The following is a 12,990-nucleotide window of genomic DNA, read 5'->3' on the forward strand; positions in this document are numbered from 1 at the left end:
ACAGTCTGAGGACCAGTGACCGGATTCATTAGGAAACGTCTCCCTCCGAGGTCTGCCTGTCTACAAGTGTGAATCAACCCTTCACTGTAAGTGCAAAAACTGACCAGGTCCTATCTACCATCTGTGTATACGTCTCCATCTTCTCACCAGTAAAGAGTCATTTCCAAGATGTAGTTGTTTTCTTCATGATTGAAGATTAAGGCTAGTTTCACACTTGCGTTGGACGGCTTCCGTAGCATTGCGTTGTGTGACGGATGCAACGGATGCGTTGCATATAGTGGCACAACGCAATGCTACGGATCGTACAAAATAACGGAAAGCGTTATTTATTTATTTTTTTTTCTTCTTTACAGTACCGGCAGCTGACTATTGTGAACGATCAGCTGATCGCTGATAATAGCCGGCGGCCGAGCGCTCAGCTGAGTGCCCTGACGTGCCGGCAGCCGGGCGATCAGCTGAGTGCCCTGACGTGCCGGCGGCCGGGCGATCAGCTGAGTGCCCTGACGTGCCGGCGGCCGGGCGATCAGCTGAGTGCCCTGACGTGCCGGCGGCCGGGCGATCAGCTGAGTGCCCTGACGTGCCGGCGGCCGGGCGATCAGCTGAGTGCCCTGACGTGCCGGCGGCCGGGCGATCAGCTGAGTGCCCTGACGTGCCGGCGGCCGGGCGATCAGCTGAGTGCCCTGACGTGCCGGCGGCCGGGCGATCAGCTGAGTGCCCTGACGTGCCGGCGGCCGGGCGATCAGCTGAGTGCCCTGACGTGCCGGCGGCCGGGCGATCAGCTGAGTGCCCTGACGTGCCGGCGGCCGGGCGATCAGCTGAGTGCCCTGACGTGCCGGCGGCCGGGCGATCAACTGAGTGCCCTGACGTGCCGGCGGCCGGGCGATCAGCTGAGTGCCCTGACGTGCCGGCGGCCGGGCGATCAGCTGAGTGCCCTGACGTGCCGGCGGCCGGGCGATCAGCTGAACGTTCGGCCACCGAGAAATAAAATAAAGTTTTGTGATTTTTTTTTTTTTTTTTTTTTTTTTTTTTTTTTTTTTTTTTTTTAAAAAAAAAAAGAGCATGCGCAGTGAAAAATAAAGGTTTCCGCTGCTCAAAAAAAGTTACATGCTGCGTTCCATCCGCCCGGCGCAGCGTCAAAATAACAACTCTGCGTCGTCCAGCGGATGCAATGCTGACACTTGCGTTACAGTGCGTCGTTCATACAAGTCTATGGAGAATAGCGCAGTGCGTTAACGGACTGCGCTATTCTCCATAGTGACGGACTGCGCTGAACGCAAGTGTGAAAGTAGCCTAACTCACAACCAACTATCACCACCATCAGATTCTACCTGAAGGGGGAGCTACTGTGCGAAACTTATATTCCGTTTTTATTGGGCAACTTTGTGTGCGATTTGGAGGGACCCACCATAACGGTGACCTCATCCACCGAGAGGTGGATTACAGGCCTCCGGGAGCACAGCCTCTGCCACCAACACACCAGGTTACCACACCATATTCTCCTATTACATTTTTTTGAAAATTTAAAACTTTGGGTCAACATTTCAGTGGTAATTTTCAATTTTCACAGCCCAATGTTATACAATTTTTATTTTTTCTTATTAATCTGAGGGTTAAAATTGCTCACTACACCCCTAGATTTTCTTGAGGTGTAGTTTCCAGAATGGGGTAACTTGTGGGGGTTTTCTGCTGTCTTGTCAGTGGATCTTCAAATATGATATGGCATCTGCAATGTATTATTGCCAAATAAGAGCTCCTCCCCTTCCACCACATATGGGGTATTGTGAATTTAGCAGATACTGTCCATTTCCTCCTTTTGGGGCTAAAGCAATTTTGTTTTTTTTATTTTGTGGGAAAATAACATTTTCATTACTCCATCCACATTCTCTCATTCCCTGTGAACCATCGAAAGGGTTAATAAACTTCTTGAATGTGGTTTTGAGCACTTTGAGGGGCGCAGTTTTTAGAATGGTGTCTGTAGCGTAGTGTTTGGTATATAATTTTATCTGTATCCCTCCCCCCCACCACCATCACATGTGCTGGAGGAATAGACAAAGAGAAGCCATGTGCTGAAAACCAGTTTTTCCACTTCAGCCATCTTAGCCTTCTGCTTTCTCCTGAATGGGTGCCGCATTATGTGTGTCACTATGTGCACAGCGCCGTATAGGGATCCGCATTGTGCCAGTGGTGAATGCAGGGTATGACAGGATTCCCCATTTATTAGGAGGAAGTTCTGTATATTTATACAATTATCCTTTTGGGCTTAGCAAAAAGATTATATATATATATATATATATATATATATATATATATATATATATATATATATATATATATATATATATATATATATATATATATATATATATATATATATATATACTATTGATTAGTTGTATTTCGGTCTTCTAAATAATAGGATATTTCAAACTAACGTGTTTATAGCTTACATCTGATGCCTTTGATTAGCATAGTGTGGCCATACTGACATGGGGGGTGTACATCTTATCTATGAGAAATGGACATTAAATTCCTTTTCAGCAGGAAGCTTAGATGGAGTGTAAAGGTGGCTTTACACGCTACGATATCTCAGCGTGTGACACTTACCAGCGACCTTAAGCAACCTCCAAAATAGTGAAAATCGTTCACCATGGAGAGGTCGTCCCAAACTCAAAAATCGGTAAGGGTTGTTTATCCAGGTGGTTCATCGCTCATGCGGCAGCACACATCGCTATGTGTGACACCGCAGGAGCGAGGAACGTCTCCTTACCTGCCACCGGTCGCAATGCGGAAGGAAGAAGGTGGGCGGGATGTTACGTCCCGCTCATCTCCGCCCCACCGCTTTGATTGGCCGGCCACTTAGTGACGTCGCGGTGACGCCGAACGTCCCTCCCCCTTGAGGGAGGGATTGTTCGGCAGTCACAGCGACGACGCCAACCAGGTAAGTGCGTGTGACGCTGCAGAAGCAATAATGTTTGCAGCAGCAGCGATCACACGAGCGACGGGGGCGGGTACTTACACTCTCGATATCGCTAGAAATTGCTAGCAATATCGTAGCGTGTAAAGCCATCTTTAGGCTAGGTTCACATTTCCGTCAATTTGTATCAGTCACAATCTGCGGCTCTGGTAGACAAAGGAATCCGTTTGGCGGATTCCGTTGTTCCCATAGACTTGTATGAGCGGCGGATTGTGACTGATGATGCTGCGTTGCATCCTCCGCCCGACTGATCAGTCGTGGAACGACTGACCGCCGGTCGGCAGGAACGCAGCCTGTAACTGTTTTTTGAGCAGTGCAATCCGTAGGCTTTCGCTGCGCATGCTCTCTCTGGCTCCCTGCACACGTAAGCAAGGTAAATATTGGGTAACCAAGCAAAGTGCTTTGCTTAGTTACCCGATATTTACCCTGGCTACGTGTGCAAGGAGCCCGACAGTTCCCCCGCTCGGCCTCGCCCCCTCCCGCACTCCATGTACACGCGCACATATATGTATAGGTGTGTATATGACACTCACCTGTCCCCAGCCATACAGTCACCGGCGCTGACGTCCTCAGCACCATGGCACCGCTCGACTCCACCCACCCCGCACTTCGCCCCCTGCACACATTCCCGGCGGCCGGCTGCTGTGAGCGATCGGCTGATCACCCGGCGGCCGGCTGCTGTGAGCGATCGGCTGATCACCCGGCGGCCGGCTGCTGTGAGCGATCGGCTGATCACCCGGCGGCCGGCTGCTGTGAGCGATCGGCTGATCACCCGGCGGCCGGCTGCTGTGAGCGATCGGCTGATCACAAGGCGGCCGGCTGCTGTGAGCGATCGGATGATCGTTCTCTCTTTTACAACGGAGGAGTCCGACAATGAATTCTATTCTTGTCATCTGTTGTACAACGCATCAGTCACAAGCGTCAAGCAACGCATGTGACTGATGCAAAACAATGGAAATGTGAACCTAGCCTTAGAGTGTGTGTGTGTGTGTGTGTGTGTGTGTGTAATGGATCTTCTTTTAGGCATTTAAACATAGACCCATTATGTGATTAAAAAAAAAAAAATCAGAATCCAAAATGGATACTACAATTCCAATACTATATGTGGGGGAGGATTGTGTGTGTGTTATATATTATATATGGGGAAAGAGGAGGAGAACTTGTCTGTCTACATACTATATGGGGGGGGGGGAGAATTTGTTTGTGTAAATACATCTCTACTCTCTTGGTTTACAACCTTCCACAATCTCAATCTGGAAGAAGAGGGGTAAGAGCAGGGGCCGAGCCCAGAGGATACTAAATACTTGCATTTGCCATAAATCCATTCTGGAGATTTATTTTTTTTTTCTCTGCATTGTGATTGCCGTTCTTTTGTTCTGCCACTTAGAAATTTAGGAATATATTCTCAATTGGGCATTTCCACTATAACAACACTCTCAGCTGATTGGTCAGAGCAGAAACAGATTCCTATTTGTTGCACCTCACAGTAATCATCAGTAGGAAGAACAGAGGCACGGTACAACACAGAGCTGTAAGGAAAGATGCCCTAGAGTTATTACATTAAGGGTAATGAAGGGAGTTACTAAAGCTGATGGATCCTTTTTACTGATCTCCGATCATCTAAATCCTTCCAGGTGAGGGTTCCTTTTGTCGGTAACTTATCCATTATTTCTTTCACAGTTAAGATATCCTGGTAAAGAGCTGAAGAATCTTAATTCTGCATCCATAATGGAGAACGAAAGTGATGTTCGGGGCAAAGAGCGGCGTACAGAGGACAATCCTACAGGTAACCGGCGAGGAGATGCCGCTAAATAAAGCAGAGAAGAGTCACATTCTTCTCATTCTCCGGACCAGACAGTTCAAGGCCAGAGATTCCCTTGTTCAGATAAAAATAAAACATGATATCTGGCTGATAATGTGATAGCGCTGTATGTAATAACAGCGCTGTGCACCTATAATATGGAGGTGAAATAGAATTATGTGCCCCGGGACCGAAACCTTCATTATCTGCTGTCTCTACTGATGAGGAAGAAAGATTTTCCAACTTTAGGGTCTGTAGGCCCATTAGCTGCTATTAGACTATGAGAATGGGTTATATACTAAATACAAATATATAAATCAAAATTTTAGTTTTGTTGTTTATAGAACGCCATTGATTCCATGGTGCTGTACATAGGGGGTAACATACAAAATAGATGTTCAAGTTACAATAGACAGACTGGTACAGAGTGAAGAGGACTCTGCCCTTGCGGGCTTATATTCTATAGGATATTGGGGAGCAGACAGTAGGTGGGGTGATGGTGGGTGGCAGCTCCGGCAGTGGTAAGGCAGTGAGGCCATGGGAGACTATAGGCATTTTTGAATAGATGACTTTTCAAGTTTCGTTTGAAACTGGCAAGTGTAGCAGATAATCTGATGTGTTGAGGCAGCGAATTCCAGAAGACAGGGGATGCTCGGGAGAAGTCTTGGAGATGGTTGCATGAGGAGCGAATGAGCGAGGAGGAGAGAAGGAGATCTTGGGAGGACCAGAGATAGCGTGTTGGAGTGTAGCGGGAGATTAGTTCAGAGATACATGGAGGAGACAGATTATGGACAGCTTTGTAGGTCAGTGATAGTAGTTTGAATTGGATACGGTGGAGGACTGGGAGCCAATGAAGGGATTTGCAGAGGGGAGAAGTGGGGTGGTAGGAAGGAAAAAGGTGGATCAGTCGGGCAGCAGAGTTAAGGATGGACTGGAGAGGTGGGAGAGTGTTAGCAGAGAGGCCACAGAGGAGGATGTTGCAGTAGTCAAAGCGGGAGATTGAGGGCATGCACTAGCATTTTCGTAGATTGTGAATTAAGGAAAGTACGGATTCGGGAAATATTTTTTTAGTTGCAGGAGGTGATGAGGGATGGTATGAAGGACAAGGCAGAGTTGAATGTTCCTCTGAGGCAGCGGACTTCAGGTACTGGAGAGAGCATGATGTTTATTGTAATAGATCAGGTAGGGAAGATAGGTGAGATGGAGAAAAGATGATTAGTTCAGTTTTGGCCACATTCAACTTTAGGAAGCGAGAGAACGAGGAGGATATGGCCGGTAGCCACTCTCTGGGATTCTGGACAGCAGAGATGTAACAATAAGGAATAACGTTTGGAACACCATTCTAAGTCTGAACTGGGTGCAAAAAACCTAAAAAAACATCACTATGGGGAGATAAGGTATGCACACCAGTGACTATGTAAGGGGAATACATGGAATAGCAGAAACTGCTGTGTGAATACTGACTTGAAAAATCCAATAGCTATATGTAAGAGTGAAAATGTGAAAAATGGAATCTGCATTACTGCCATGGACATATGAATCAAGAGAAATTTAGCTACTGAATTGATCAATGCAATAGAGCCCCAACACTACGCCAAAGTATTTCTCTACGTTGGGGTCCCTAGCTTGTGTGTGTCCTCTCATGCAGTTAAAAAACTTACCGTGTATGGGAAGCTGAGACCCAGGCTATTTATGCGTATGATATGGATTGGCAATAGGTGTGGTTGGGGAGGGTTCACAAACGAAAAACTACTAACAATAAGGAATAACGTTATTCCTTATTGTTAGTAGTTTTTCGTTTGTGAACCCTCCCCAACCACACCTATTGCCAATCCATATCATACGCATAAATAGCCTGGGTCTCAGCTTCCCACACACGGTAAGTTTTTTAACTGCATGAGAGGACACACACAAGCTAGGGACCCCAACGTAGAGAAATACTTTGGCGTAGTGTTGGGGCTCTATTGCATTGATCAATTCAGTAGCTAAATTTCTCTTGATTCATATGTCCAAAGCAGTAATGCAGATTCCATTTTTCACATTTTCACTCTTACATATAGCTATTGGATTTTTCAAGTCAGTATTCACACAGCAGTTTCTGCTATTCCATGTATTCCCCTTACATAGTCACTGGTGTGCATACCTTATCTCCCCATAGCAGAGATGTAACGTCTGGGCCAGAGAGGTAGATCTGAGTGTCATCTGCATATAGGTGGTACTGAAAGCCATGGAACTTTGAGTTGTCCCAGGCCAAATGTATAGATGGAAAAGAGTAAGGATCCCAGGACAGAGCCTTATGGGATGCCAAAAGAGAGAGGGCGGGATGAAGAGGTTGTATGGGAGTGGGAGTCACTAAACGTGCGGTTGGTAAGGTATGAAGAGATCCAGGAGATGGGAAGGTCTTGGACACCAAGGAAGAGAGGATCTGTAATAGTTGGGAGTGGTCGACCGTGTCAAAGGCTGAGGACAGGCCTAGATGGAGGAGTATAGAGAAGTGTCTGTTGGCTTTGGCAGTAGGTAAGTCATTAGTAATTTTGCTCAGGGCAGTTTCAGTAGAGTGAGGTGGATGGAAACCAGATTGTGGGTTGTCAAAGAGAGTTGGATGAAAGTTGGTAGGAAAGTTCAGCGTGGACATGCTGTTCGAGGAGTTTTGAAGCGAATGGGAGCAGTGATATGGGTGATGGCTTGTAGTAGAGGTCAGATCAAGAAAAGGTTTCGTTAGAATGGGTGTGATTGCTGCATGTTTGAAAGCAGAACAGAAAGTACCAGAAGTTAAAGATAAGTTTAACAGATGGGTTAAGGCTGGGATAAGTGTGGTGGTGAGGTTGGGGAGGAGATAGGATGGGGTCAAGTGCACAGGTGGTGAGGTGCGCTTTTGAGAGATGATGTGCAAGCTCTCCTTCAATGATGGCGGGTAGAATGTTTATGGAGGAGAGGCAGTGGTCTGGTCTGTTATATGAAGGGGATGCAGTCATTGAGCAGAAAAGACTTCCCTTGTTTGGTCGATCTTGAACAATGAACAAACTAAGGCTACTTTCACACATCAGTTTTTTTCCATCAGGCAGAATCATGAAAAAGGATAAAATGGATCTGGCGCCGGATCCGTTTTATCCCCATTGATTTGTATTAGCGTCGGATTGTGCCTGATGGCCTTGCGTTGCATCCGGTTTTTGCCGGATCAGTTGTAATTGGCTAATGCGGTGGCCGGATGGAATGTCTCTTGTAACGTTTTTTTGTCTCTGAGAAAAAACGCATTGCGCTGGATCCAGAGATACGGCGTGATTTACAATGGAAGGCTATGGATGCTGGATCCGTCGTAATGCGGTAAAAAACGGATGCGGCCGCAGGATCCGTTTTTTTAAATTGAGCATGCTCCAATGTATTGCAAAAAAACGGACGAAACAGATGCAAAAAAACGGATGCGCCGGATCCGTTTTTTGACAGATCAGGTATACCAGATCCGTCAAAAAAAAGGATCCGGCGCATCCGTTTTTGCACATTCTGCGCCGGATCCGTTGCATCAGGCACTGCCGGATTGTGCCTGATGCCAAAAAACTGATGTGTGGAAGTAGTCTAACACTGACCGACTGGTACAGAATGGAGAGGTTCCTGTGCTTATGGGCTTAGTCTACAGGATAATTGGGAGGAGACAGTAGGTCAGGGTGTTGCAGCAGCTCTGGTGGTGATGTGGAATTGGGGTCATTGCCAGCTGTAGCTTTTCTGAAAAAGGTTTTCATATTCCATCTGAAGTTCCAAATGTGGTGGATGATCTAGTGTGTTGGGGCTCAGAATTCCAGAGGACAGGGGATACTCATGAGAAGTTTTGAAGGTGATTGGTTGAGGAATGTACAAGTGTGGAAAAGAGGAGGTCTTGTGATGACGTGTTGGGAGATTAGTTCAGAGCTATATGGAGGAAACAGATTATGGATGGTTTTTGTGGTCTATTTTAGTAGGTTGAATTGGATAAGTTGGGCAATGGGGAGCCAATGAATGGATTTGCAGAGTAGAGAATAGAGATGAGCGAACCGGTCGCGGTTCGGCTCGAGGTGGTTCGCCGAACGGAGGTCTCGTTCGAGTTCAGTTCGTCGAACGTTCGACGAACCGAACTCGAACGTATAGGCTATAATGGGAGGCAATCACAAACACATAAAAATGCATTATAAATGTACACAAACAGTTAATAAACATTGCCATAACACTTACCGGTCCTCGCGATCCCTTCTGCACTCTGTCTCCTGCCGCTATTCCATCCGATGATCGCTGAATCCTCCCGGTGACCTGCACTGCCAGCAGAGAAGCAGGACCTATCGTGACGTCAAAATAGCCATGTGACCAGTCACGTGGCTATTATCTCATTGGCTACAGACTGGTCACATGACTATGACACGTCATGTAGGACCTGCGAGTGCATCTCTCCGGTACACGGTGCACATATGTGTATCGCCGTGTACCGGCGACATGCTCTAGCACACGGTCGACTCCCCGTTCCGTCAGGGACCGGCTGACACAGCCGGTCATTAACGGAGATCACCGTTGCCATAGCAACGCAGTTAGCGGTGACGTCACCGCTAACCGCGGCTCCGAGAGCACCGTTGCTATGGTAACGCGTCTGTCAGCGTTACCGCTAGCAGCCAGCAGTGATCACTCACGGAATGAAGGCTGCACGCTGCTTCCCGATTTGTAGTGAGCATTGTAGTGAAGATGGAGGTTCCCCAGCCCCAAGTTATGAGCTGGTGAATCTCATCCTCACTACAATCGTCACTACTACTACACTAGAAAGAAAGAAGACAGAAGAGCAGGATCGTGGAGGGCTGACAGGGGGTAATAAAGATGGAGTCTCTAATGTGTCTGTGTATTTATTTCTATTAAAGTATTTTTTCTCTGTGTGGTGTCTTTTTTTTAACCCTTTATTGGAGATTCTTAATGGCCGGGTCAAACGTGCCTGACATTAGGAATCTCTGGCTTAATACTGGCTGGTAAAACAAAGCCAGTATTAACTCATGATTACCCAACAAGCCACCCGGCTCCAGGGCTGTTGGAAGAGTTGGATACAGCGCCAGATGATGGCGCTTCTATGAGAGCGCCATTTTCTGGGACGGCTGCGGACTGAAATCCGCAGCAGAGGCGCCCACAAACCTCGGGCTAACCTGTGCTGCGGATTCCAATCCCCAGCTGCCTAGTTGTACCCGGCTGGACACAAAAATGGGGCGAAGCCTACGTCATTTGTTTTTTAATTATTTCATGAAATAAGTGAAATAATTAAAAAAAACGGGCTTCCCTATATTTTTGGTTCCCAGCCGGGTACAAATAGGCAACTGGGGGTTGGAGGCAGCCCGTGGCTGCCAGCTGTACCTGGCTAGCATACAAAAATATGGCGAAGCCCACGTCATTTTTTTGGTGGGCAAAAAACTTCTGCATACAGTCCTGGATGGAGTATGCTGAGCCTTGTAGTTCTGCAGCTGCTGTCTGCTCTTCTCCATACAGACAGCAGCTGCAGAACTACAAGGCTCAGCATACTCCATCCAGGACTGTATGCAGAAGTTTTTTGCCCCCTGAAAAAATTATGTGGGCTTCGCCATATTTTTGTATGCTAGCCAGGTACAGCAGGCAGGTACGGCTGCCCCCAACCCCCAGTTGCCTATTTGTACCCAGCTGGGAACCAAAAATAAAGGGAAGCCCTTTTTTTATTATTTCATGAATTTCATGAAATAATTAGAAAACAAATGACGTAGGCTTTGCCCCATTTTTGTGTCCAGCCAGGTACAACTAGGCAGCTGAGGATTGGAATCCGCACCACAGGTTGGCCTGTGCTTTCTGGGCCCCACTGCTGTGAATTGCAGTCTGCAGCCACCTCAGAAAATGGCATTTTCATAGAAGCGCCATCTTCTGGCGCTGTATCCAACTCTTCCAGCACCTGCCTGCTATACCTGGCTAGCATACAAAAATATGGCGAAGCTCACGTCCTTTTTTTGTAGTTTTTTGGCAAAAAAAATAAAAAATGCTTCCCTGGATTTTCCATTGCCAGTGAAGGTAACACCAAGCAGTGGGGGTTAGCAGCCAGTAGCTGCTTGGATTACCCTTAGCTAGCAATACAAAAAATGCAGCGGGAGCCCATATATATTTTTTTTAATTATTTATTTAAATAACTAAAAATAAAATGGGCTTCCCTGTATTTTGATTGCTGGACATCACAGTGCTGTAAAAATAAATCTTTAAAAAAAGGACGTAGCGCTCCGCGGTATTTTTGATTCTCAGCGCAGATAAAGCAGACAGCTATGGGTTGCCACCCCCATCTGCCTGCCGTTACCTTGGTTGGCAATCAAAATACAGGGAAGCCCATTAATTTTTTCTATTTAAAAAATAGTTAAAAAAAAATGACGTTGGGTCCCCCCATTTTTGATAGCCAGCTAGGGTAAAGCAGACGGCTGTAGCCTGAAAACCACAGCTGGCAGCTTTACCGTGGTTGGGGATCCAATGTGGAGGTCCCCTCAGGCTCTTTTTTTATAATTATTTTATAAATATTAATAATTACACAATAAAAGTAGGGTCCCCCCCAAATTGGATCACCAGCCAAGGTAAAGCGGACAGCTGTGGTCTGGTATTCTCAGGGTGGGAAGGTCCATAGTTATTGGGCCTTCACAGCCTAAAAATAGCAGGCCGCAGGCACCCCAGACGTGGCGCATCCACTAGATGCGCCAATCCTGTCGCTTCACCCCAGCTCATCCCGTGCCCTGGTGCAGTGGCAAACGGGGTAATAAATCGGGTTGATACTAGCTGTAAAGTCACCTGAGATCAAGCCCAGCAGTTTGTGATGTCATGGCGTCTATTAGATACCCAACATCATAAACTGTCAGTACTAACAAAAACAAAAAATCGACAAAAGAAATTTATTTGAAAAAACAGTCCCCAAAACATTTCCTCTTTCACCAATTTATTGTAAGAAAAAAAAATAAAGGGGTCCCACGACGACTCTGGACCGTCTAGAATATGGGGGGGGGAGACACTCGGGGAACGTATCCCCCATTTTCTAGGAGTGCGGACCCTTCATGTGAGGAGTGTGGGAGCAATGAATCTGCACTCACTCTCCCCGGGTCCACAGCAGCAGAGTCCATGTCGTAATGGTTGCTACCAAAGCTGCAATGCCCTGCTCATGAGGTAAGGGCATGCCTAATCAGGAGAACTACTGTAGAGGAAGCTCTGCTCACTGGTATATAGGTGCTCAGAGGTAATAATAGATAAAATTAGTGAGTAACCTCGGCACTTTAAATCTCCCAGACTAAGTCAGTAAGTCACAATGGATAGTAATGCAAAATCACTCTTTATTGGTCCATATTAAGAAAAAATTTTTTTTCATAAGCATATATGTTTTTGTCCAAAACAAGTTACAAATGACGTTTCGGCCTGAGCCTTCGTCAGATTGGACTTATCTGCATGTAATCATGAAAAATGACAATAATCAGTATCACATAAGAGTGAGAGAACAATAACATAAACTCGAACAATGTAGAGGTACAATTGGGATGCAGCAAAAAAATTGCAACACAGCAAGAAATGAAACACATGATACAAATGTCATAATACAGTACAAGGACAATATAGTAATGACAAATATGGGGTCAGAGTAGACTTAGACAGCTCTGGTACGAAAGAGATGTCAATCATAAAGTAACATGTGCAGTAGGTGTAGAGCTACAGTATGCATGGCAGAGCTAATGGGTAGACCGACCATAGAAAAAGAACGGAGCAAAAGTGGAGCAAAAGTGGAGCAAAAGTGGAGCAAAAGTGGAGCATAAGAGGAGAAAAAAGTGGAGAAAAAAATGGAGAAAAAGTGGAGCACCCTTTGGTACCTTTTCATGCGGCACTAAGGGGTGCTTAGCTTTGTATTTAGCCAAAAAAATGAAAAAAAAATGACGTAGGGTTCCCCCTAGTTTTGTAGCCAGCTAGGGTAAAGCAGACGGCTGCAGCCTGCAGACCACAGCTGGCAACCTCACCTTGGCTGGTAATCCAAAACTGAGGGCACCCCACGCTGTTATTTTAAATTAAATAAATAATTAAAAAAAAAAACACGTAGGGGTCCCCCAAAATTGGATCACCAGCCAAGGTAAAGCAGACAGCTGGGGCCTGATATTCTCAGACTAGGGAGGTCCATGGTTATTGGAATCTCCCCAGCCTAAAAATAGCAGGCCGCAGCCGCCCCAGAAGTGGCGCATCCATT

General features: G+C 46.4%; 1 pseudogene; it reads left to right on the top strand.

Moving 5' to 3' along the window:
- Nucleotides 1-12,990, top strand: part of LOC142313016 (uncharacterized) — a 183,075-nt pseudogene that overhangs the window by 15,419 nt on the left and 154,666 nt on the right.

This window comes from Anomaloglossus baeobatrachus, chromosome 5 (assembly GCF_048569485.1).
Source record: "Anomaloglossus baeobatrachus isolate aAnoBae1 chromosome 5, aAnoBae1.hap1, whole genome shotgun sequence".
In the NCBI taxonomy this organism is placed as follows: Eukaryota; Metazoa; Chordata; class Amphibia; order Anura; family Aromobatidae; genus Anomaloglossus; species Anomaloglossus baeobatrachus.